At 31.2% G+C, this 24,161-nt stretch overlaps 1 protein-coding gene across 2 annotated transcripts in view; it reads left to right on the forward strand.

Annotated features, from left to right (window-relative positions):
• LOC118183117 (uncharacterized) overlaps window positions 1-24,161 on the forward strand; it is a 270,277-nt gene that overhangs the window by 176,520 nt on the left and 69,596 nt on the right. Inside the window, exons 1-2 of one of the 2 annotated variants that reach the window (XM_085811875.1) lie at window positions 2,015-2,160; window positions 20,657-20,696. The gene's annotated coding sequence lies outside the window, so the exon portion shown is untranslated. Of the gene's footprint in view, window positions 1-2,014; window positions 2,161-20,656; window positions 20,697-24,161 lie in introns of those variants that run through there. The other variant, XM_085811874.1, reaches the window with a different exon arrangement.

Genomic DNA, 24,161 nt, shown 5'->3' on the forward strand with positions numbered 1-24,161 from the left:
TTAAAAAGATGGCAGGAGATAATTCGTCACCATTAGGATTTGGTGATTGGGTCCCCTAAACGTCAGTCGCACTTTGAAAGAGAGGGTGTATGTAAAGTATTTTCTCCCTTCTTTTCCTCATGTCTTCGTCGTGTAACTGGAAGCACGCTCAAGCGTATTCGGAGGTCTGGAGTACGAATCCCGGCGAGAGTATTGCACTTTTTTCACGTTCCTAATGACTGTAAATCACTAGAATTGGTGATTAAATCAGGGCAAACTACCAACATTCAGTGGTCTTATCCTTTCAACCACTGGTGAGTTTTCTAATAATTAAATGGAGGGAAAATGCCAAAGGTTCAGCAGAACTTTTGACTAGATATAAAACTTAAAATATATATGACCCATTTTCATGAGGAATCCTGATAACCCTATTTATACAGAAGTCCACTATGAACATGAGACCCATTGTATAAAAGAGGGATTTGGTCTAAAGGTTACTGAAAATGACACAAACATTTGGTCTATTCTCTCGACTGAACTTATATTGAACGTAAGAGAAGCATATTGTCCCTAATGCATGTTTTTTTTACATATTAGGAACTTTCTAACATAGAAGATAACTGTTTTAATACTTGCATTCCCTTGTTACTGTTAAATTGCTGTCAAAGTATATTTAGTATGGATTATATTTTACAGAGCTTCCTGAACTAATTTTTAACATTTCCGTATTTTATTTCAGTCAGGATTGTTTTAATTCATAAGTTTAAAGAAGGAAAGCTTAGAAATCAAGTATATGTCAGCCATAATTATTGAAAAACTGAATTTATTGCTTCGTATGAGAAAATGTTGAAAATCGGTTTTGTCTTCAACATTTTCGAATCCCTAAACGACCAATACATTTAACGCTGCATTATATATATTATTCACCTAAAGCATCCAATATTATTTAAATTACTCTCTTATATTATTAAAAATTAATCAAGCATAGATTAATATTATAATAAATTATTTTTGTCGCTTTCGAAAAAAACATAGCTGGCGGCCTCTGAAGCTCTGTGGCCTAGACAGATACCTGTGTCGCCTATGCTTGCAGAAAACCCTGCTGACAATAAAAATAAGATCTTTTGTTTAAGAAGGTAGTGGTTTAAGAAATGAAAGAAGTGATAAACATTATAGCATTCTAAAAGTTACAGGTTTAAAATGAAAAGCAAAATTATAGATTAAATTAGGTTTCGTGCGTTTAATTTACTTAGTATGAAATGTATTTACAATTAAAAAAAGTTTTTGATTCAATCCGTTTGCCCCACTTTGCGCAACAATATTCCAAAGGATAGAAAACCACAGCTATGTAACCCTTTCTATAACGGAACGTTGGGCTTTTCCTTGAAACATCATACCTCAACCTCCGCATCCTTTCCAGATACTTCAGGCGCCTGATGATTGCTACCTTTCACCCCAAACCGTTTTCTTCGGAAACCATACTGTCCGCAGGTCAGCGACCGTGTCCCCACCACCTTGAAAGCCCGGGAAAAAAAAAAAAAAAAAAAAAAAAAACAGAAAGGGTTGTCGGACTTCTGCTTACCCCGTTTCTTTTTTCTTCCAAAAATGATCACACCCATCCGCGGCAACTGGTGTTTACGGAAAACTCCCAGAGCGAGTTTTCTTCAAAGGCATCAACTAAAGTAGCGGGCACCTTCTCTTTTTTACTACCATCATCTTCTTTGACCCAGTTACCTTGAAAAACCGCAACTGTATATCCGCTGCACTCCTTCTCTACTTGGAACATTAAAAAAAAGGGGGTGGGTTGCAACAAAGGGTTACCGTCTACATTTGGAAAAAAAAAAAAGGAACCATGTGGACCGCTTGTTTCCCCGATTCTGCTGTTGCCCGTGGCGCAAAGGGTTGCGGTTTGAGTCCTCCCGTTGCCAGAAAAATTTTTTTGTTTCCCCTTCGATGTATTGGTTGCTTTTTGTGCAAGGCCGCGGCAGACGACCCGCTCAGAACTCAGCCGTGACTCACTCGGCGTGGATGGGTTAAGCTCTCTGCCACAGCCTCGTAATCGTTCTTCCTCTAGACAAGGCCAAGACTGCTTGTTGTTTTTAGGGATACGCATGCGCGAGTGGTGTGAATAAGAGAACAGCGACCGTCCCGACGCTGGTTACGTAACCATGACTTGTACAGGTACGTGTGAGTTTGTGAAAGCAATAAGCTCACTCTCTTTTTCTCTGTTAACGAACTTAACTTTTTCATCATCTTCAAAAGCAGTTTTTACGTCTGTTAACAGTCCTTCTGATGTCCTTCTTGGATTTTTTAAGGCAATTCCGTTGATCGTAGTTCCACTAATCACAACTTTTTCTTCGATTTACTGCCGTAACCATCCATGTTTTCATTATTAAATTTCTGTAGTTCTGCCCAGAGTTATAAAAATTACAGTTATAGTAGAAATCCCGCAACACTTCAGCCACTTCTTTTAAGAGTCATTCTTATTTGCAATCGCTAAAATATTATCAATATTTTGAATCATTAAAAACTTTTTATTTGATCAGAAAATTATTTTCAAAGTAATGTATCATTTATCTTATGTTCGAAGTTGGTGTTACTGTTAAAATGGCCTCACTCGCTCGAAAAATGTGTTTGTTTAGAAGACATTTATGTTATTTTGTACTTATTATATTTACTATGTTTTATGCTAATAAGAACTTCATTTCCAGTAATTTTAGTTTTTGTTGATTTTTGACTAATTTCAGAAAAATTGCATAATATTTTGTTCTGTCACTGCTTACATTTTTCCTTTCGGCATCAGTAGTACCTTTTAGTTTAATGAGGAAAACTGATTAAACATTTCTTCAAAATATTTTAGTTATGTAACTAACTGGTTACTGTGCTCAAATACTTTAATCTTTCCTTTAAAGACAAAATATGAAGTAAAATTATCCAGTTATCTGGATTAAAAGATATCTGGGATATTAATTATCCGGGTTTCAGGAATTCAAAACTCTGATTGTTAGGATCACTTCCGTTTCTTTCTTTATGTTTATTATTAATTAAGGTGATTTAAAGATTATCATTAATTTAAGTGATATAATAAAGCGATACAGAGTACATTGCATAAGTTTTGAAAAGCTATTAAATCAGTTTAGCTAATAATTTAGATTATGTATGCGCACAGTGTTTGATAAATAGATAACCTAAGACACAATAACACGCCGAACAAGTACTAATTCTGAAGTCAGCGTTATATTTTCAAATTTTCACAAAACTAACGTGAAAATTTGAAAATATTCATTTGCGCTTTTGCAGCTGAGGATGATGGTTCGGTAAAACCATCGAAACTAGTCTTGTGAAAATTTCAAAATATAACGCTGATTTTTGTTGTTTGACTTCTGAAGTAGTAAATAGAAAAAACTTTTAAATATTAATTGCAAACAGCGTTGTTTGCTTTTAGAACTCGAAAATGAAAAGACTTTGTGTTTAATTTCAGGATATAAAAACATAAAAAATAATTTCAGTGCTTTTATTTTAGTCGAACTAAAAATCTGTTGCATGGAGTGGTTGTGTTTTTTCCGAATTTTTTGCTTTTTTAAGACTTGAAAATTGATGAATTAGTAATTAATTTGTTTTAGGACATTTAAAATTTGCTTTCTAAAAATTCCAGAGAATCTCGAGATTCTTTTTTTTTTTTTTTTTTTTTTTTTTTTTTTTTTTTTTTTTTAAAACCTGTTTTATTGAGGGAAAAAATTGACACACACACACACACACACACACACACACACAAAAAAAAAAAAAAAAAACATTAAAAATGTAAATAAAAAATATTGGATTGCTTTATACATTTTTTTAAATGATTTCTTTACACTAAAAAAACGGAGTTGTTTTACAATTCCTGACGTTTTTTTAGTATCTGTTAAATGAGTTTTATGTTTTTACTGGGGAAGGAGGGTATCTCAAAAATGGAAAAATTCCTTAAGTTCGCTTTGATTTCGATCTAATGCAATTTTGAGGATTTATCAGCTCTTCCAGATTGTACAGCCATTCATGGTGTATTTCTGCGACAAAAATTTTCTGTATATTTTTTACCCGTACACTGTTGACAATATCAAAAACAAATACTGTAGTAGCGACAAATATATAATCTGTAAGTAGGAAAATTCATTCTGATCTTTAATAGTACCTTCTTTACAACTCTTTGTAATAGCGAAGAATTTAGATTATATTCAGGTTCATCTTGCAATAAAACTTTTGCATATTAACGCAATTACTGCTTTATTATTACAGTTTTATATCGTTTCATTTTATGGATCTTGATCAAAATTCTTCGCATCAAAAATCGTTGAAACTTCTTCAACGGTTTTTGATGCGAAGTATTGGCACCCAAGATTTCGTTTTCATGTCATTCAAGTTTTCCTTTGATATTCCATTTTAAATGATCGAATTAACTCCCGTACCAAGAAAATGTAATCCATTTGCATAGTTCGGTTGTTTGCTTTCAGAATGAATGAAGTGAGTGGAGTTAATGTTCTTTTAAATTCTCGAGATTTCTAAGAAAAATTATCAAGAGTTCGGAAATTTTAAAATAGTTTTTTTTTTAAAATTTAACTCGAGATTTCCCTTTTCAAGATTTTCGAGCTCAGTCGCTAGTTGAAAGTTTGGGCAAATAAAAAACAAATTTTTCGTTTAATTTTGTCGGCAAATTCGCGTTTCTTTAAAGTGTAAACGTTTTTTTAGATAACATCACTTTATGACTACAATGAAAAGACTATTTGAGAAAAATAACTGGTAACAGAAGACTTTTCCCTCTAAATTGCTAAGTTTTATAAATTTTACCTGTTGAAGCTCTGAAGTTTCATTAATGAAAATGTTCTAAAAGTACCGAAAAATTGATTTCTAAATTTCTAAATTTCTTTGCAACATCACATCTGGAACAACAAAACGAAGTTTAGGGCTCTTTAATAGGTCTTTTATTTTTAGAACAATAGATTATTTTTCTACGTAAAAAAATAACTAGACATCTTAGATAGTGTGGTTTTTTTTTTAATTTCCTTTTTCTACTTTCGGATATGTGCCAGAAAATGTATCGTCTTATGTAAATATTCCCGAATTGTGTAAAGAGTTGAAATTTTTTTGTGAGTACCGATCTGCGCGATCATGGAGATGTTCATGAGATCAGAATTACATTCAATAATCAGTTAATACTGCACTTCACGGATGAGTTTTAAGAAAGCTCAAGAGGTCCCACAAAAAGAATTATTTGAAAAAAAAATTTTTTTAATCGACTTCTGGAAAATGGATAGTGCATTTGAATTATATAACACAATTTTAAATGAATCATTTTGAAATAATATATTGTCGAACTGGGAAATATGAAAGACAGCTTAAGTTTTGCAAGCAAAGAAATTAGAAAATTATTTAAAGTATAAAATACTTTGAATAATTTTCTAATTAGGAATTATACACAGATATATTGCATTCATAAAAATGCCTAATAACTGTTAAAATTAAAAAAAAAGTGTCTTAGGAGGAAAGGATTCGAAGTTTGTAACACATTTTCAGAACAATCCCGCCCCCCTCACCAAAGTTTGTAACATTTAATTGAAATCTGAATTATTGAGAATAATTCCGTAACACAGCGTGTATTTCAAAAATAAATGCAACATAATTTCTAATGGCGGCCACATCTAAGATGATCTATATTTCTGCTCACACAGACTAACACCGGTACTGAGAATATCTGCTAGTTATATTCTGTAAGGAGACTACCTTTTTAAAAGACCAACATTATTTGGAAAGACTGATGTTCGTCTTGTTTTGGGGGAGATTTTACTGTAATGTGTGGTAAGTTGGAGAAGCAGGAACTTGTTATATGGCCTCGAAAAAGTCTGGTCATTTTAGTACCGTATTTGACGGCATATAAGACGCACTGGCATATAAGACGCACCCTTATTTAGACGGCCACACACAAGGAAAAAAAAGTTTCAATAGCGTGGTTTCTTTTAGTTCTCACGTTTCGTAAAAGCCAAATAAACAATTATTGAATGCAATTACCTTCACGTATAAGACGCAGGTAACTTTTTTGAGACAAAATTTAGGAAAAAAAGTTCGTCTTATATGCCGTCAAATACGGTATTAAACAAAGCCAGGCATTTAAAATTATTTACACCGCTGGGTGCTTTGACATTATTTTGCAAATTTAATTAACATTCACACAATTACTAATGCACTTTGATTTCAGAATAGTTCTTATATATAAATATTGCTTTAGATTTTTTTCATGCAGAATATTTTTAATACTTGGAAAAGAGGGACCTAAATCGATGGCTTTCGAAATACAGATTTTTTAAAATTATTTTTTTAAATAAAGCTAAGGTCAAAGGTTAGTTTTGCCTAAATTTAAGAAGTTTTTAAGTATTGCAGAATTTTACAAAACTTTATTATTTTGTGTCAATGAAAGACTTGATTCAAATATTTGGTGGGCAACTAACATATACATGAAAAGATCACTATTTGTACTGAACTGATGAAGAAAATCTTTTAACACAAAACTTATCTCAGCATTTAATATGTAACTTTTCATATCTTTGCTTTATAGCTGATTCTGATAAATAATTTATTGATTCGTAAACGTCAGGCTAATTTGCTAGTTCTGATTTCTTTAGATTTTAAAACTCAAACCTCAAACAGTAAGTAATTAGGACAAGATGCTATCATTCCGTTATGTGTCAGTCAGCAAATATCAACTGGTTATGCACGCATATATCAATACCCGGTGATTATAACTGTCCCTCACTTGGAGGAAAAATAATCAAATTCGAAACTACAACTATGAATATGAGCATATAATTTTCAACAACTCACTTTTCTGTAAGAGGGAGAGGAAAAATTCCCCCTTGAATATAGTAACAAAGATAACTTGCGTCAGTTCTTGACTTTGAAAATTATGATATTTGAACTTGAAGAAACATCTTAACTATCTCAGGTTACATTTGTAAACTAGTACAAAACTGCTGAACTTCTAATTTTTCTATCGAGAAGAGAAATTACATGATCCTTTTGAAATATTCTTTACTCGCGTTCGGAATTGTTTCATATTTATTATAATTTTTGCAAGCTTTGAAATGTGTAAATTTTAATTCTTATGTGAAAAATGCATAATTTGAAAAATTTTAATATAATAGCTTCCTTAAGCTAGAATGGGATTACTTTTGTATTAGGTAGGATTCCTATTATTATCTTTGTTTTTAATTGTGTGAATTTTCTGCCGATGCCGAACGGAACCTTAATTGAGGAATCATGATGTGGATCATGGATATGCTTAATGTTTTAAGTTCGAAAGTTTTCGAGGAACGATATTAATGTGAATCCTTGTGAATTTTAATTAAAGAAAAGGTTGAATATTGACATAAAGAACGCCTTCAGCAGAGTCTTTTCAAAAGTTTTCGACCGTTATATTAGATTTTGTCACTCTTCATATATTTTCCGTACGACCTCTCAAGTGTCGTCCTTGCTCCAAACATAAAGGCTTAGTTTTCTGCGCGAATTAACGAATAGCTGGTTTCTAATATGTTTGTCATTCGACATAAGTCATTCAGCATAAGACCTTTAGTTTATCTTGTAAATTATAACAGTTTAATAAAGACAGCGATTTTATAGTGCAACGCATATAGATTAAAGTGTGTTTATAGTTATCTCCAATGAGTTATGAATATCTGTTGTGTTATAATAATTAATGATAGATATTTCTAGCGTCGAATATTACATACCACGTTATAGTATCGTTCGGTTTTATTGGGTATTGTTAGTGATTTCTTAAAGGTATTTTTCCTTGGTTTTGTATTAAAAGATGTCTTGGAATAAATTTGTGGCAAACTTCTTGCAATGAGTAAGAAGTTTCATCAAATTTACTTTCAACTTCCCACTAAGAAAGGATATTAATAATTTATTTGTACAGGTTATAAATTACAACTGAAGTAGTACACGCCATTTCACATCACACTGACATGGGGAAAATATACAGTGCAGATAAAAACAGTAATTTCATAACGTATCTTCATTAACAAATATGAAGTAACTCATCATTAGCTGTCATAATCGTAATTAATTATGTAATAAGTCTTGATATGTCTTAAAACAACGTAAATTCTGCTGCAGGTCACACATTCGTATTCCATTGTTTATCATAAGCATTACAAACCTCATTTATGTATTTTTATAAATATAATGTTAGTGAAGTATCAGTTATTGAAAGTAAACATTCTATTATCTAATTTTTTTCTCTCCAGTTTTCAAATAAATATGTAAATTGCAAGATAATCGTAAAAAATGGAGTATAAGGTATATTTGGAAGATTACCATCATTCTACATCAAACAATGAAATAAGAAATATTATCTGACTTATTTATTTAATTCCTCTTCGAGGTGTTATTGCCTTAAGTTTGTATAAAATTGGGTCTATATGTGGATATTGATTTGATGATGAATAAAATCTAAAGTTATAAAAGTGCAAATCCCTTTATCTGAACTTCTAAACAACATTTGGCTGCAACTGTTTCCTAATGAATGTTAATAGATTCTGACACACCAAAAATGGTAGATTGCAAAATTTCTGCTTCTATATTTTATTGTTTTTATTGAAAGTAAAATCAAATGCTGGTGATGAAAACTGGTAGTAACATACAGATTGCAGTCGCCCTGTATTTCACTTTCAAATTTTATTAAAGGATAGTGCAATTTTTTAATATTTCGATACTTTCCTTTTTGTATTGTTTTCGGTAAAAAATGTGTCGAAAAACGAAACAGAGGTTTTAAGATTGAAGTTTATTTATTAGTCCAAAGAGGTTTCGAGACTAATTTTAATTTCAAAGATATGCCGTTTCAGAAGCTCAGAAGGGCTATTAGTCTCGAAACGGCATTTTGTGTCGAATCATTAAAAGTGTTGAATCACTTTACAAATTGTTGCCACCAAATATTATCGCCCTGTATCATATTTAAAGAAATTAAATAATGAAGAATCGGCATGAATATATTATATTTCTGGCATTGTCAAAAGACAACGGTGTACCTAGAGCCATCAAATTTTGAACAACGTAATCCTCCACCCGAATATGGGCACCTGGAAGCCCGACTTATAAATTTTGAATTTGTTTATTATCTATATCATCTTTTGTAAAACTTAAACGAATTTTTGATTAAAAAACTCAACTATTTCAAAGCGAGCAGTGCCAACACTGTACGGAATGAAACATTTTTGTCTCCAGCGCGCGAGACTGTCTATCGGAAATTCTAAAGGTATACTGTTTTTAAATAGTTTAAACTAAAACGTCGTTAGGCCAAATGCTCTTGAAAAGTGTATGTAAATGAAAAAACGCTCCTTTGGGTGTAATATAAAATCTGAAAGCTTTCAGATTTTTTTTTTATTTTAAAATTGAATTTTATTGCTATTTCAAAATAAAGATTTAATATTATCGACCGGCAACAAAGTTAACAATCATATGTAAGAAGAGAAATATCTGTATGATGTTTTTTATACGTTTCAATACTTTTACATAATTTTTTTTAAAAAAATTGAAAAGTAAACCCTTTTTCAAAACTACATTCTGAAAGCTTGAACAAAAGCTACAATTTGAAGTTTTCAGAATGAAATTTTCTGTATTTTTAATTGGCAATAAGGAGGAAGCCTGCAAGAGAATTTCTGTCGATTTCGAACTAATTTCAGAAAAAAAAAATATTGTCTAGACAAAGGCCTACGTCTGATGGTCACTTTCGAAATCGATAGAGTTTTATTTAAAATCGACGTCTGTCTAAAGTTAATTTTTTATCTGGTTTTAAATTACAATAAAGACTTTAAATTTTTTCGTTGACATTATATGTTTACAGCCAGAGGAAATATCCAAGTCAAATATTTGAACTGACCTTTGTGTGAAGGAGGTGCGTAAACAAAACATTTCATAAACGCAAAAGATAATTTTTTTATCAATTGTGTTTGTATAATATCGGTGAAAAAAACTGCGTATTTTTGGAACATTATTTCGTATTAACCATTTCTTCCAAACTTTCATGCAGATTAAAATTAACTGTGAAATTTTAACACATTTTAAACCTGCTCTCTCTGCATTTTTTATAAGTAAAGCGAAACAGGCCTGGAAATTTAAAAAATACATTAGATGAATTTTCCAAGAACTTTTATAAAATTAACATAATAAAAAATGTTATTTGCTGGGCATTTTGTTTCTGTTCTGCTAGCTGAATCTGTTTCAACCCTATCAGCGTTACGGCCGGAAAATTCCGCATAGAAGACTGCCTTCTATATTCATTTTACATGAAAATCTCTGCTAGTTTTTAATGCATCTGATTTCGGTTTGGATGTATATTGGAAGAAAAGGAATCAAGGTACAAAATGAGAGAATCATTTTTTAATTAAAATCAAGAAAATACCATTTATTCATGACATTTTGAGGAACTTTGAAATTTCAGGCCTAAACCCGTAACGTTCGGAGGGTTAAACTTATTCAACTGCAAAAATATTTACTCTCTTCTCTATTATACTGTAAACCAATGGTCTTCAAACTAGGGTTCCTCGGAATCCTGGGATTCCGTGCATCTCCTCTCAAGATCCATAAGTAATACTTGAGGAAAAAAGTGTGAAGTTATCACACTAGTTGACTAGAAGACTAAACTCTTTTTAACTAAAAATTGTAAAGACACATTTAATTATCTTTGAAAATTAATCAAAAGCTTTACGCGACGTAAGCGAGAATTTCTGTTTTTTCATTGTTCAGTCGAGGTGTACGCAAAAATGATTCTCACACACCTAAAAAACATTTTAATGCCCTTCAGAACAAAATATTTAAGTGAAAAATCTTTCTTAACATATATGGCAACAAAAACAAAATGCAGAAACAAATTAAATGCAGAATATGAAATGCAGTTGCAGGTAATATCAGTGGAGCTAGACTTCGATAGTGTGTCCAAAAAATTATGCATAATCTTATCACTAACTATATAATGCAAGGATAGGTGATAGATAGAGCACGAGTGCTCTTGACAAGTAAATTAAATTAATTTTATGTTAAAATTTTTTAATATACAATATTTTTCCTTAATTCTCTTACGGTATACTTACGTACTTTATGTAAAGTACCCACAATATGTTGATCTATTTTAAATATTATTTTAAGATATATTTTCCTATGGGTAGGATGGAATTGCCCCCAAAAAAAACCTTATAATTCTAAGAGTTTAGAGACTCGACAAAGTTTGAAGGTCTACTGTGGTCTGTTAACAGCTGCTATAGACCAACTAGTTTGAGAATGAATCCACAGAAATTTAAGACATAGAACTTAAACCTTGTATTTAAAATTGTTCGAAACAATGATGTCAAGCGTTAGTCAGAGGTTTGATGTCATAATATTCGATCAAAGGAGTTAGCGATATATGGAGAGCTTTGTTATCGTTTACTGAATGACTTAATTATTCAGCTCTTAGCTGTGTATCATTTCACAAGCAGTTTCTCATGCACACGAGGCTTATGCAATTATGTCCATCAAGTTTTAAGGTTAAACACAAATAAGTCAATTAATTTGCACTGGATTAAATCTTCTTGTTCAGAAGAATTATAGCCCTCATAAACTAAACAGAAGTCAATCTAATCTGTATTCATTCAGACAAGGACTAACATTTAAAAAGGTTTATTAAAAACTATATATTATTGTTTTTATTATGAAATAATGAAGAATCTGTATATGTTTGTTTCTCACACTAAAAAAAATGACAGCACCTATAGAACCATCAAATTTTATTCACACATGGTCCTGTACTTGAACATGTGCACCTCAAAGCCCGAATTTTTGTTTTTTACTTTTTTATATTTTGTGCGAATTTAAGGAATTTTAGATTAATAAAGTACGTGATTTAAAATCAGTGTATTGCCACAACTCGAAGCAAAGCATTTTTTAGTGTGTTGGTGTTTGACAAAGTGTAAGATAGGGACAGAACGCCAAAGGAAACACTCCATCACCGAGCAGCTATATTGCAGACTTTAGATACAATTGTCTTGTCTTTTTGGATTCGGTCCATATCTTGTGAGAATATTGCTTTAAACTCCTTTCTTGAATTATTTCGTGATTCATTGAGAAAAATTCATCAGACTTCGTCGCAAAGAAAGAAAGAAAAAAAAAAAAAAAAAAAAAGAATTTTGTTACAGAAATAATATATATACTGATTGCTGCAGAGCAGCCATTGTGTTTCCTAGCTACAAATTCTTCAATACAAATATCTTTTCTGTACAAAACAAAACGAAATAATTGATATTGGAGCTAAATCTCAGTACTGACAGTATGCACTGAAAGGTAGAATAACATACAAAAAATAACATAAATATAGTTGAGAAGGTGTGAAGGAAATAAACAAGTTGATACACATTTAATATTCGGTATCTAATTGTTAAACAGTAAGATGCGTTTGTGCAGAGAAAAATAAAATGCTTTAAAATATTTTTTAACCTTCCAGGCCTTTTCGGAGTGTAATTAAAAGTAGTTGTCATATTAAGGAAACTATACACTAAGCTCAGTATTTACAATTTACAAATTCTGTGGCGAAAGCAGTGGCATCTTGGAGATAAAAACCAGCTATTAAAATTATTTCTGTGAATTAAACAGACATTTTGACTTCCTCCCCCATTTTTCTGATCCATAAATAAATATCCAGAAATCAAACCCATGAAATACTAACTACAGCCTGTAGGATTATTTATTTGGAACGGTGGACAAAATATTATCCGTGTACTACACGTACGGCAACGGGTAGGATGAAAGCCTGGATAAAAAAAAAGCTCCTTTCTTGATCCGCTTCGGTGGCCAGTTCCCCCTGTTCTTGCTCGCCTGACCAGCGTCCAGTAATGACTTTTCCGCTTCGGACTCTTGTTATTAGCGGGATCTGACCGTGCCGTGGGACATCTGCTCATCGCCCCCTGTTACAATGAGCCCCTAATTTTGTTGGGGTTGGGGGATAAGACCCTTCATTTGTATCCCTAGAGTTATGTTTATCGCGGGATTGTGGAAAAAAACAAGCCTCCCAAGCTGTCAACAGGCGTCGACGAGTTAACCTGGCAAAATTGGGCGGCTGTTCTGTAATGAGTAAGCGACCGCGGCGGAATCTGTAAACATAAGGTTGTTTGTTTAAGTCACAGAAAAAAGTATACGGCAGTTACCTCCGTGGTTTAAGTTAGTAGTCTTCAAAACTGGTTGACTCAGAAAAAACAACAAAAATTATTATTGTTTAGTAGAACTCATCAAATTATATAATTTTAGAAGCTTTTCATAAGTCTAAGATAATCATTAATTCTAGTAGTGGAATACTTGAATTCTCGAATTCTATGATTACTGAAAAAGATTTGAGATTCAGAAACTCGTATCTTCGTATTTATTTCCTCATTCAAATCTCTCGAATCCAATTTTTTTTTAAACATTTTAATTCAAATTTTGGAATATGGGGTTTTTTTAAAGTTCAGTTGAAACATTAGTTAAAAAAGAATGTAGTATTTGAATAATCACCAACATCACCTCTCAGTGAGTGCCGCAATCTTATTGGTGGGAATATAACGCTGTACGTTTATCAGTGTTAACTATTAAAACAATCCTCCCTCTACATTTGCTTTGATTTAAAAAGGTTCTGCAAACGAACTCTTAGTCAAATACTTTTGTCAAATTATATTTACTAAATAAGCTTTAAGAGTTCTAAAATTTTAATTATATATTTTATGCACTGCATTTCATTTATATCTTCTTAATAAATATAAGAGTATTTTGGAAAACTGCATTCTTAAATTTGTTTTTCATTAAGCGTAGATTACAGGATTGTCTTAATTAAAAACTTTTACTTCTCTCCTTATTATTTTTACTATTATTATTGTTATTATATGGATATGAGAAATTCGAAAGATCGGATACAATAAAATTGAGGATCGCGCCGTCTCTGATTATTTTCCCTGTATTATTTTACGCATAAGTCACAACTATTTCGTATTATTTTATGTAGCAATAACAATAGAAATAAGAGTAGTGTTTAATTAATTATTTGAGAATTTAGTTTTTCTGTCCATGTGGTACTGAGAAGTTCGTTCGAGTTTAAGATGTTGATTTTCGAAACCTTATAGAAGTTGACTGGAACCCCAGGGTTCCACAAAATACAGTTTGAAGGATAATCGTTTAAGTAATGAGTAAATAAAAAAATAAAGCTACCATCGAAAATAGTGACTAATGAAAAACTACATTTCATCTTCTGTAAAATCAATCCCTAATTTCCCTTATTTCTAAATTTTATAAAGAATAAGTATAGTCAAATATATAGTCAAAAAGACGTGAAATCAAATTCAAATAAAATCAGTATAAGTATCTTTTGGTAAACATCAATTTTAAATGTTTCACGCTAAGCCAGATTCCTAATTAGTGCAGATTTCAATTAACGGAAATAAACTTTTATGATTCTGCATAGTTTTGTTTTTAAGTATATTTTTTAACAGCTGATTCGCAGGAGGATTACGTTATTCAAAATTCAATGGCTCTAGGTACCGGTGTTTTATCACAATGCGAGAATACATACATATATTTATGCAGATTCTTCATTACTTAATTCCTTTAAATATAATACAGGGATCTAATATTTGGGGGGCAACAATTTAAAAAGTGAAACAACGCTTGTAGTGAATCGACGCAAAATGCCGAAAGGAAATTAATAGTCCTTCGAGGCAAATTGCCCCTTTGGACTAAAAATCCGACGCTGAATTTGAAAATAAGACTTGCTAATTAAATAATCTTTAAGAGAACATGATGTGTTCATAAATGAAAGAAAGTTCATTTTTAAGGCCGACGAACTAATGAATGATGTTTTAAGGAATGACAGGCTTCGAAATTACTCGAAATTGCTGACGTTTTACACTAAAAACGACAGCTTGAACAGAAACGAACTCTAGAATTTTTTCTGGAAAATTCACTTAAACAGCGAAAAATGTAAGGCATCCATATATTAATTTTATTAGAAATCTATGGTATCTTTTCCCATAGATGTGCATACTCGCTCGCCTTGTTTACATTTTGACCTAAATTAGTCTTTTTTCGTTTGTTCTTACAACCTTACTTATAATAGAGATATAGATATATTACAGATCATTTAAAAATTAATAATTATTATTAATATCACGTAAGATGCTGCAAAATTAATCGAACAATCAAGAAAGAGATCAATTAAATTTCACTGTAAGAAGATATTAATTCTATTTAATTTATATCTTTCTTGTTTTACATATGTATATAATATTTTAATTTTTCTTTTTACATTTTCAAAATTCTAATTCTACATTTTAAAGTTTTTTTTAATTTATTTATTTGAATTTCAATTTTTGGTCTTCGTGATAAATTGGTTCTAAATTTCTTTATATATATACATTCGAATTATCAACAATTTAAAATTTTATTAATTTTTTGGGGGGCGACATTTATTGAAGTTGGTGCATAAATTGGGTTGTTAATTGCATTGTTAACTTTTGACTTCAATTTGAAATTCTTAACTTTTTGACTAAATATACATAGTTGCATAGGAGTTATATTTATTTATTTTTAATTTAATTATACATTTATTTTTAACTTCATTATATTGTTTATATATGTAATGTAGATGATGTTTTAAGGAATGACAGGAATTTTGTAGAGAATTCCATCGTATTCACGTTACACATGGTAAAAACGACGAAACCCAACCATGCAGCTAGTCCGTTCGACTTGGCTGGTACCCGTGTTGAACTACCAGTTTTCAAGCGGTCTATACCAAATTAAAATTTTACTGTATTTGCTACTACTTAAGTTAGGTAACATCGCAAATTGACACAGTCGTTTTTCAAAATCAAATTCCAGTCTTGCGAATTCAACCACTCCACCAGTGGTATATTGCCGTATAAAGTACATAAAAGAGAAAATAAGAAACATTTTAGAAAGTTTTAATTACATGCTTCGCGTTCATATTACACTAAATATAGATGCATGGATTATTAATAAATGAATAAAAATCTAATGTTTAAAATTAATAAAAACAGCATTTGACGTAGATTTCAAATAAAACTCTATTGATTTGGAGGGCCATCAGACACAGGTGCCTTCAGGAGCAAGAAATTTACTTCGGCGTGTTTCTCTTCCTAGTTGAGGTTCAATATTCGGGAAAAAAAAAATTGCTGTGTTCACATGTTTTTGTAATTATATAATCGAATTAAAAGAACAGAAATTTCCACTACTCTGGATTATAACTAATTTTATCGGAAGGAACAGTAATTTAGGCTATAATGCGGTCGTTTAAAAAATGAGTCACCGGCAGCGGTGAATGAGCTGGAAATTGTTGAATAATTTTTCAGGATCAAGACGTATATCGTAAGGACAGGGTTTAATCGGATATCAGCTCGTGAATTATTTTTATAAAATGAAAAGAAATTTTAGATCTTTCCGCATGCTCATCACTGTTAACTCATATAGTTATCTGTTTACATATCAACATTCCGCGACTGTATTATGTTGATCTCGAAACTAAGTCCGAAACACCGACTTCTGCTAGCCCGCAGAAAACCGTAACAGATTGACCACTCTTCTGTGCATGACGGTCATTAACCTGCCGCAAAATATCCCTTAGCAGCTGGACCATTAAGCGGATCGCTGTGGTCATTTTTCTCTGCACCCCTTTATCACCACTGCTCGGGAAGGGGAGATTCCCCAACGAACCCCAAAACACAATCTACACGAATGATAAACATGTGTTGTTTGTTCTCCACGTAATTTTTTCCCTGTCTCTTTAGTCAGTGCTTATAGAAGCGAGGTTCTTTTCCCAAATGTTCGCCACAGTTCCCCTTGACCCCCAGGAAGTAATTTTTTCGTCCTCTTTATTCTCCCCACGGGGGTTATTTTAGGATAATCTCCCTATTTTCTCCCCTGTCCTGATGGATGTGGGATCATGGCCGCATCAGCTTGTTTTCGTCCAAGTTTGCAGTGGAAGACCACCGCAGCCCGAGAAGCTGTGACTAGTATGTTTGGGACAATATTAGATGAGTAACGGACTGCAGTGGGACTGCTGATTACAGTTTGAGAATGTAATAAGTTTTCAAAACTGGTATATTCCTAGTTCCATTTAAAATAGATAATTGGCTAAACCACTTAACAGCTATAATTATAGTGGCAGAAGAAAACAAATAATTTACCACCAGTTTCTACTATCACATAAATTATTTTTAATCTTCCAAAGGCTTTATTACTCAAACCACATGGAAAATAATCCAAAACTTTGCAGAATCAAAACATAAACATCAGGTGCCCCAAAAATGAAAATAAATGCGGACATAAGATTGGAAATTCCAATTACCATATTTAAGTCTGGCAATGCCGTCCGGAAAAGTGGTTAGTGCCTTTGACTGCCGTACCAAAGGGCTCGGGCTCGAATCCCGGAGAAGGCATGGATGTATTTTACCCGTCCTTTCATAGGGACCAACGGTGGCCCACCTGTTAAGTTCCTCCATAATAAAGAGATCACCGTTTCCGGTCTTAGTAGTGGCCAACACCTATAAACAGTTAGAGCTCACCATTGGGAAAAAAGTCTGGCAATGATGACAGTGCGATAGTAATATTAGAACCGTGGATTTTTTTTTTTTTTTTTTTTTTTTTTAAATCTTGGCGGTTATTTTTTAGTGTGATATAAAAACATTTCCTTTTACTACTTAATGACGAGAAATTTTGTTCGAATCTTAAATTTAATGTAATTATTAATAGTTTAATTGATATCCAGATATTGTATCAAATATTTTAATAAAGATTTTAAATTAAAATATAAAAATACAAGAAAAAGTTTTGATGTTGTTTGGAAAAGTAGCTTATTTTTTAGAGATAGGACTTTTTGAAATATGGATCCGAAATGATTTTCGAAAGTCTCCAATCTTTCACACAAGAAATAAGAAAGTAAAGGCTTAATGTTAAAAACTCTATATGAAGCAAAATTTGAAATTTGCGTTCAATTAAAAAAAAAAAAGTTTTAGCCAGAGTACCACCAGAGTTTCAGCGCACGTAGTTTAATACCTGAACATGTTCACCTCGAAGTCCGAATTTCGAATTTCATGTTTTGTGCAAACTTCATGAAATTTCGAATTTCATGTTTTGTGCAAACTTCATGAAATTTTGGTTGACACACTCAGCAATTTAAAAGCGATGCGTTGCCACTTTGCAAAGCGTAAAATATTTATGCTTCAAATTTAATAAAAAAAACTAAGCGATTTTTGAAAATTCAGAGACGACTATTAAAATATGATATTCAAATTTTCTTTCAAATTTAATAAGTCTGTTTTAACAAACTATGCGATTTATACTAATAAATGGTTTTTCTTTCTATTGTAATTGATTACAGCCGGACGCATTAAAATCATTTTACATAACGGCTAACACACAAACGGCTGTTCTGTAAAATTGCAACAACTACGAACGCTTTTTAATTAATTTTTTAATTGTTCTGAAATATCTACACCACATTTTGTCTGTTTAAAAGTAATATTTTTCATGCCCCGCATAAAAGTGCCCGCATCCTTAATGAAGGTCGCCTTTTTTTCAAGTTAGAAATTGTTTTCATAAGTCAACTTGCGCACCTCTAGGTCGGGACACTCTTATGAAGCTGTCTGTCTTTACCAACCGCGGCCGACGCCCATAAGAGTGAGGACACCCTTAGGAAGTAGTCCCACACTCATACTTCTTTCAAACTGGACTTCAGCATCTGTTGGAAGATTTGCGCTTATATCTTTTGATGCCGTCTAGTAGACTGCTATGGTAGTACTCCAACGGTTCCTTTACGAATGTATTTGTTGTGGAAAAAATGTGATACGAATTTTTAAGAAAAGATTTTGATTGATTGGTCGTAATTTCTTTTTATTTTCTTGCATGTTTATTTACAATTAATAGGAGGATATTTATCTTTCTTATGTAAACTCTGTATCTGTGGTAGTTAATATCCAGTGCAAACAAATTTTAATCTTTGAAGCGCCTGTTTCTCGAATCTCAGTGAGCAAATATGAAGTTGTTTATAGAGACGTGGATCACGCAATGGAAGACTTGGAAAATAAATATATGTAGTTTTTTACTGTTGCTGCCCAGTCGGTATAGTGGTCAGGGAAGCTGATTGCGATGCCGAAGGGCCTGGGTTCGAATCCCGGAGAAGGCATGATTGTAACAGTCCGTCCCTTCGTAGGAAAGGCGATGGAGGCCCACCTATCAGGTGCCTCCATAATAAAGAGACCTCCACATCCGGCCTTGTATAGATGAATGTACTGGGTTACATTTGTAATTGTTCACAATCTGCCATTGGAAAAAAAAATTTTTTTTACTATTAACTAAATAAACATATTTAAAACTCTGATAACAGAAATAAATAAATATATTAGGTTATTTAATTCTGCTAAAGAACGTTAAAACTCTCTGCCTAACCAAAGGGAAGATATCGAGGAAACCGATTCATATTTACGTTGCATATAGCAAAAACAACATAAACCCTATGTAACCCGTTTAATTGCAAGCGTACTGTAAGGAATTTACTCCCTTTTTCACTGCGAACCTTTGTTGTATAACTGGGAAGCAGATCTCGGCTTTCAGTTGGGAGGTCCCGAGTTCCTCGCGATTTTTTCGTGTATACAAGGCTTCGTGGCTTTAATTATTCGAATATTATTGGCTAAGTTGTTTTGTAAATACTCATTTCATTATATTAAGTAATATGTTGTAATAATTCTCAATGAGAGGTCTTGTGTTGCATGGGATTGTAAGCATTTGTTTCGTCAGGAAGATTTCCTTCGCAAAGTAAAAACAGTAGACCTTTCAAGAAGTAAAAAAAATGAATAAATTTTTTCTCTAGTATATGCTTGTTTACTAACCAGTGCTTTTAATTAGTCTAACATGAAAAGTTAATTTAGTGTTCGTATGTTTTTAATCTAGTTTTCAAATCTTCAAGTTTTATTTTTTATTAGACCAAATGGGCAATTGTCCAGAAGGGTTATTAATTTCGTTTTGGCATTTTGCGTCGTCCACTATAAAATAGCGTTTCACTTTTCAAATTGTTGCCACCAAATATTAGAGACCTGCATTGTGATTAAAGAAATTAAATAATGAAGAATCTGCATGAATGTATCTATGTTTCTCGCATTGTGAAAAAAACAGCGGTACCTTGAGACATCAAATTTTGAATAGCGTAGTCCTCCTTCCGAATATGGGCATCTAGAAGCCCAAATCTAGAATTTGTTTTATTATCCATTTCATATTTTGTGAAACTTTAACGAATTTTTTATTAACAAACTCAATGATTTCAAAGCGAGCAATGGCAACACTGTACGGAAAAAAAAAAAAAAAAAAAAAAATTGTCTCCAGCGCACAAGACTGTGTATCGAAAATTCTCAAGATATGCTCTTTTTAAATATTTTGTGATGTTGCTGTTGAATTGAATTTTATGGTTTAAATGCGAAGATGATATTAAATTTTTTTAAAAAAAGGTAACACACAAAACTATATAAACACCCCTTTGGGCGTAATATAAAATCTGAAATCATTCAGATTTAATTTATTTATTTAATTTAATTTATCTTTGATTTGATTTGGTATTTGTCTAAATTTTTTTCTTTTTGTTTTGCAGGAAAGCGAGAACTCAGCCCTCAAGGTGGATCCAGAAAAAAGTATGTTATTTGTCTTTGTTTTATTGTTTACTTTACTTTATTGAATACTTTAAAATTCAATCTTAGTGCCACTTTTTAGTTTTATGATCTAGCCATTCATATATAAAGCTGCTGTAACTGTGTGTTACGTATCTCAACATCAGTAAGATGATATATTTCTAAGACTTCCACTGGGTCTGTTATGTACTGCTATCTTAATATTTCATAATTTTAATTAAATTTAATTAGTTTTCATTTAAATTTTCATAATTTTTAATTATTATTTACCACATTTTTTTACTTTTATCAATTTTTATTTCTCTGATGAAGCTAGGAGGGGAAGGGGCTTACAATAAGGGTAATGTTATGATTTTATTGAGAACAACTAAATACATTAAGTTCATCAGTTAAAGATTAATAGGCTTCCTTTAGTTATGATATTTAACTGCATTTAACCTCATGTTTCAGATTGTTTTATAATCTCTGAAATTTTATTCACCTAATTTTTATTTCATTACCATAAAACTTGTTCTTTGAGAGGTCTAAAAATCATTTAATGTTTCACAATTAATATGCTAGCATTTAAATATAATTTTAAATTCTGTTATTATCTCTTTTGATTAGTGTTATTATTTTCATTTAGAAGTTTTTATACGTCACATATTAGGAGCAGTTGCCAGTTTACGAGACACAAGATCTTCAAAATGGGTTTTCATCAACATAGCAATGTGAATTATTTCAAGATTAAAATGTTGCGTTAAAGTTAGAGTTTTATTTGATACGATTAGTGTAAATAAATAAAATGTATTAATATTAAAAAGTTCTTATATATATATATATATATATATATATATATAAAAGTTTTACAAGTTACGAGTTTTACAAGATTTCTCTACAGTAATTGATTTTTACTCCAAATTGAATTGACTAAAATGCTTCATGAGAATCAGTTCTTTGAGTAACAACTATTCGCGGAAATATTTGGCCTGACTAGAATTGCCGGTTTGGGTTTAACTTATAACTCGAGTAAAGACGAAACACTTTCATATTTACGTATTTCTATCAATTATTGATCATTGAACGAGAGTTGGTTTGTTCCCCTTGAAAAGTCAACTAATTTCCGATCAATGACAATAATTACATGTTTTAATTTTTACTTTTACAATTGTAATATTATTCTTCGTGATGATTTAACTCCAGTCCCCGTTAAAACATTATTAACATTTTGCTTTCAAATTACTTCAAAACATCTTTCAAAATATAACTTACCAGTATGGATGCACACTTTTAAAATAATTCTACTTTAATTAAACTTAGGAGATAATATAATCAATTAATCAATACTGTTTAGGAAATAAATTATTATTAACTAACTTTGCAGCAATTGCGCAAGTAATAATAACTTGTATTCGCACTAAATGGATTTAAGTTCACACAACATTATATATATATATATATATATATATATATATATATATAATCTGTAAAGTCTAGATTTTTTTTTTTTTTTTTAACTACAGAAGCTTTAGTATTTCTCTCTATCATTTTAAGATGAATATTTTTCCTTTTTAAATAAATATATAAAATGATTAAATAAAAACTTTAATTTAAAATATGAAAATTACTTAATTTTTTATTAAAATAAATAAATGCTATAATATAATAAAATAATATTAAATGCATAAAACAAATTAATTAAATTAAACTAACTTTTAAATATATAAGAGTAAATTTAAATTAACTTTTAAATAAATAAATAAATAAAATAAAAGTGATTTTTCGCGAAATATTTTCTCAGAATGCTGGCCGTGTATTTAACTTTGTGAAGCCTTACTCCGAAAGTTACCTATGTAAGGCGATTCTTCATCCAAGGTTCAGCAAATAAAATAGGTAATGTTACAGGATAAATCTAGAGCTAAACCTTCGGTTGGAAGCTTCACCTGGCTAACAGAAATAACCCGTATTGGTACACCTTTTCACTGAAATGGCTGAAAATATGTAATCTCTCTTCTCCAGAATTATTATTAGAAAATCTGTTTTCTCTTTTTATTCTTAAGTTTTTGAAGCAATTTCCAAAGAAAATATATAACTTTCTACGGATTTTCGACAACGAAAGATTATATTTCTTATTTTACCTCCATTTATGATAATTATTGTTCTCAATAAAGGATTATCTAAAGATATTAAGAACGTCATTGTTAATTGATCTGAGATTTTTTATTGGATATATTTTTTACGACAGATTAAAAACATCATGAATTTTAGATTTTTATTCATGAACAAGGTGTACAATCTATGAAAATTTTAAGAATCACTGTTTTAGACCATAATTGTCACAAAAATCAATTTCAAATCAATATCGCAAAGGAGAAAGGTTTATGATACTTCATAATAAGTATAAACTCGTAACTTTAAATAATAAACTTCTATTTGCACACATTTCATTCGCATTAAAAGTAAAACTGATTAGGATAAAGTTTTTTCATAAAATGTATACTGCAGGCCTCCATTTTTTAGTTATTGAAAATCAGCATTAAAAGTTTCGTTCTACAAGTTGGCAGCAGCAGGTAATATTTTCCTTTAAGAAGAGACGCAAGATACATATATTTAAATTATTTATTTTATTTAATTTTTTGAAATTTTTGGTAAATTTTTCTTCGAGTTATTAAGGCTATTATGGAATATTTGATTGCAGTTTTTTATTATTATTATTATTTTACTTCGAAGTTGTTTCCACACTATGAGGTGATTAATAAACCGGTTGAAGCTTGTAATCATTCACCGAGTTCGGCAGAAAATCTGACATTCATGAGAAAAAGAATAATAATTTTCCCGTCAATAGCGACAGATCACTGTTCCTTTCCAAAAGGACAAACGAATCGAAACAAATGTTAAAAAAATAATAAATAAAAACCTCCTTAAATCAACCAAAATCGAGAAAGTTATATATATATATATATATATATATATATATATGCATAAAACCTTTTAATGTGACTGCTACTAAATGTTTTTTTTTTCAATTTATTTTATTTTATTTATTTATTTTTTTACTCTTCCCTTTTCCATGGTAGGGGTAAGAGGGGAGATTCTTCAAGAAAAACGAGGAAGTAGGCGATGGAGGGGGCAAGGGTGTCGGGAAGCGGCGACAATAATAATAACATCAGGCCGGGGGAAGGGGGGAAATAGAAAAATCTCTACATTTTTTTAAGAGAAAAGATCAAGTTCACTAGTGACCTACTTTTACTCCATTCAGAAAACCTTAAAAAAATATATGAAATAAAAAAGTTAAGAAAGTAAGTGTTGTAAAAGGGAAGGGAATTCAAGGAGATTCTCTAACCAATCGGTCAATGACCCTGAAAGAAGGGGCGAAGAAAGAGAGACTAAAAGAAAAAAAGAGAAGCGAAAGATGCTGATAATTGTATTTGTGTTGTTTTCCCCCTCCGAATTGATTCCATTTTCTCGTGTTTATCGAAATTTAAAACA

This window comes from Stegodyphus dumicola, chromosome 2, assembly GCF_044657685.1.
Source record: "Stegodyphus dumicola isolate Sdum_Otavi_A_Nest chromosome 2, ASM4465768v1".
Lineage (NCBI taxonomy): Eukaryota > Metazoa > Arthropoda > Arachnida > Araneae > Eresidae > Stegodyphus > Stegodyphus dumicola.